Source organism: Rhineura floridana, chromosome 2, assembly GCF_030035675.1.
Source record: "Rhineura floridana isolate rRhiFlo1 chromosome 2, rRhiFlo1.hap2, whole genome shotgun sequence".
Classification (NCBI taxonomy): Eukaryota; Metazoa; Chordata; class Lepidosauria; order Squamata; family Rhineuridae; genus Rhineura; species Rhineura floridana.
In genome coordinates, this window is record NC_084481.1 from 31,816,169 (window position 1) to 31,820,132 (window position 3,964).

The window sequence follows — 3,964 nt, forward strand, 5'->3', positions numbered from 1 at the left end:
GTAATGTTTTTGTGTACTTATTGCTTATGTCTTCTCCTGTTATTTACTCTAAATCACTTCCTCGTAATTTGTTTTAAAGTTGCCTATAACATCTCCAAAAAGGCAGCTGGTACTAGAACTCATCTGGAAATTGTGGCAGAATGGAAAATAGTTCTTTTTTTATCATACATATTTTGGTGGACAAATGAAATTATTTTCCAGAAATCAATTAAATGAGATTAATTGTTCAAAGCATTGATGGTTGTCTTTTTTAGAGATACTGTAAAATGAGCAGAGTAAAATACATAATATAATACCTTTTATTGAATGCCTTTTACTCTCGCGTGTTGTGCACAAGATTTCAAACTTTGATGTATTTAAATGTATACATCATCCTTCTATAAAGATTGGAAAAGGGCATCTCATTCACCCTCACAACAATAAACTTTATTTATTTATTAGATTTATATGCCTCTCTTCCTCCCAGTAGGAGCCCAGGGCGACTTCTATAGTTACCATTTTCATAGGCAAGGAAGTCAGAATATGAGACAGTGGTTTTCTCAAGGCTGCAAAGGCTTGCATCAGCGTAGCCACTGGCATCCCCAGATCTCCATGATAGTTTCATCAGGACACATGGGGGAGTCTCCTAGTATTGACATTTATGCCACTGCAGGAATCCTTGGGGAGGAATGGGCCAGGGGAACAAAGAGAACAGAAGAACTGGTCCTCCATGAGATTTAAAAGCAACGGACTATGAGAGATAGGGACTGGCAGGATACCTTATCTCTTCCCTTTAATAAAGCCACTTCTCAAAGGACCCAGAGCTGTGTCCTACCTATCCCCCCCCTCAAAACCACCACCACCACCACCACCGAACAACAAGATACTGCACCACCCACTTTGGAGGATCTAGGGCAGGGATGGGGAACATGTAGCCCTCAAATGTTGCTGGACTGCAGCTCCAATCATCCTTCAGTATTGGCCATCCTGGTTGGAAATAATGGAAGTTGCAATCCAACAACATCTGGAGGCCACAGGTTCCCCATCACTGATCTAGGGCCTATGTCATGAGTGTCCAACCTAGAGCATAGCTATATGGAACAGTCAGGCCTATATGCCTGCCTCTTCAGATCTGTGCTATTGCCTGCTTCTCAGCTCAGTAGGTAAAGACAAAATCAGACAAGAACGTATATACAGTAAATGCCACTCATATATGAATAGCATGGCCTCATACTTCAAACTAAACTTGTGGTACAGCTGCCCAAATGGTTACCCATCAGTGATCTAGAGTCTAGATTCTAGACTAACAATATGCTCAAATTACAGAGGGCTATGTCCTCTTACCTTTTGTGCTGGTCCCCTTGCTAGTTACTACTACTGTAGCCTTCTATTGATTTTAGAAGACTACAATAAATTGGAGGGAGTTAGGGAGTGAGACTTGTGCATTCCATTAAGGCCCACTACTTTCCCATCCCCACCCCGAAATAAAGCACTGGGCTGACTGGGAATTTGAACTTGGGTTTCTAAGGCGCAAGTGTAACACTCTGCCTATCAGGGTTTAGTTGACTAAATTCCCTATCACTTTCCTACAAATAGATGATATTGCTGAACACCTGACTCATTTTGGTACAGATCCATTTACAAAAATGAAGTAACATTCGGCTCAGAGAAAGCCAGTTGTTTCAATCAGCAAATTGCAGAACAGCGTCAGTGACTCTGTTGGAAAGGAATCTAGGAAAGATGAAGAAAAGCTGAAAGAGAACGTTGGGACATTTATGGCATGGAGTTTAGGATAAAGCCAGTAGGACAATTAGGTGGATTATTTCTACTGTCAGTTGTTTCTTTCATGCTACAATGGGCATTTTTCACTCCTTATGTCTGAACATAAATCTTTAGGTTGGGCTTGATGCTGTTGGCATGTGAATAAGATATTTTTTACTTTGGTATTTCCATCAGTAAAACTGATTCCCATGTTTCCATCCTGTAGTAACAACATTCACCTCATGTCCATAAGCCATACAGCACGCCTGCATAGACTACAGCTATCCAGCTGAGGGCAACACGGATGATCAGAGGAATGGAAGCAAAGCCCCATGAAGAGAGACTGAAAAACCTGGGCACATTTAGCCTTGAGAAGAGAAGACTGAGAGGAGATAATGATAGCACTCTTCAAGTACTTGAAAGGTTGTCACACAGAGGGCCAGAATCTCTTCTCGATCATCCCAGAGTGCAGAATATGGAATAATGGGTTCAACTTACAGGAAGCCAGATTTCAGCTGAACATCAGGGAAAAAATTCCCTACAAAGCAGTACAATGGAACCAATTACCTAGGGAGGTGGTGGGCTCTCCAACACGAGGGATTCAAGAGGCAGCTGTCTGGTATGCTTAACTTGGATTCCTGCATTGCTCAGGGACTTGGACCTGATTGCCTTATAGGTGCCTTCCAACTCTATTATTCCATGATTCTATCCCCTACCTCTCTCCACACTAAGAATAAGGAACATCTGACCAAATTTAATGTTACCAGCAGTCAACCCAGAAATTCTACCAGTCCCCAGCAAGCAGGAAATTAGTTTTGTCCCATATAATATGTATGGGTGATATTCAGTGCTAGTCCTACTCAGAGCAAATCCACTGAACATGACTAACTTAGGTTCATTAATATCCATTAGTCTACCCTGAATAGGACTTAGTTGAATACCACCCTATGTGGGGAGGTGGGGGGAAGGGAATAGGATGGCTAGATGGATAATGGTACAGAGCTCCTACACCTTTAATAGTTGCGTAGAGGAGTGTGCAAATAGTTGTGCAGAAAAGTGTGTTAAATTTCCCTCTCCTACTGTCAGGATGCAGGATTGGGGCCCTGAGGTTTCAGAAGATGAGGAGAGGGAGGGGGTCATTTGGCCAGAGCCGTGTGAAGAAGAAGCAGAAGAGGGGGAGGGAATCCCAGAGATAGAACTGTCTGGCGGCAAAGACCTTGAAAGGCCAACAGACACAGATCCTTCCCGTGAGCTTCCCACGCCTTCTCCCCCTTCGAGCTCAGAGCAGTTGGAGAAGGAGGGAGGACAAGGGGGAATCCAACCCCCTCCTGATTCAGAGAAAAGCAAGGAGAAGCAGCCAGATGCTGTAAGCATTGCCCCCCTGCTTTCCCCCATACCTGAGTCAGAGTCCTTAGAAGGGGAGGGGGCAGTAGCACCCCCTTCGCCACGCACAAGACGACAACAAAAGAGGCGACAAAAGAGGGAGGAGAGGAGGGGTGTGGATGAGAGCACTTTGAGGTGGAGTGAGAGAATTCGTGCTCGATTGCCCCCTTCTTAAGGGACTGGGGGAATAGTGGTTCCTTGTTCTGTCAACTCTCTTTCAAGTCGCAGGTTATGTTTTGTAGTGAAACTTCATGAGAAGGCGTAGCCTTTGTCTGGATATTACTTTAATAAAAACTGAATTGCTTTCACCAACTGGTCTGGTTCCTGAGTCCCAACCTGGATACGACAGCTTGACAGAACTACCTACCCAACCCTCAACGCTTTCACCACTTGAACGTGACAAGATGGAAAAGGGAGCAGCAGGGGGGACAAATCCCACTTCTGAGGCAGAGGAAGTGCGACAGCTGAGGACTACTGTTGCAGATTTACAGGCAGATGTCCAAACCTTGTTGGTGTCAGTTAGGGCATTGAAAACTGACAATCATTTAGAAAGCCTATCAGATATTAAACTGACAAGAACAGATACTACACTTTGATCTTAGCCCAAAGACCGAGAAGCTTCCGGGAAGGGTGGCTTAGCCTATGCTGCCTCTGAGTCGAGCTCTCGTCTCAGAAGAAGCTTTTTCAGATCTAAAATCAGTCAGAACGTTCTTTTTGACTGGTAAAGATTTTCTCCCGGGCAGGGAGAAACGTAGAGATTAACCACAAAGCCTGTTTTTGTTGGGAGGACTGGATTTCATTAATTTATGAGAGAAAGTTCAGCCAGCAATGCGGACGGACT

At 44.1% G+C, this 3,964-nt stretch overlaps 1 pseudogene; it reads right to left on the reverse strand.

The window, feature by feature from the left end:
* Positions 1 to 3,632: 3,632 nt before the first annotated feature.
* On the reverse strand, positions 3,633 to 3,745 carry LOC133378631 (U2 spliceosomal RNA; annotated as a pseudogene).
* Positions 3,746 to 3,964: the final 219 nt, after the last annotated feature.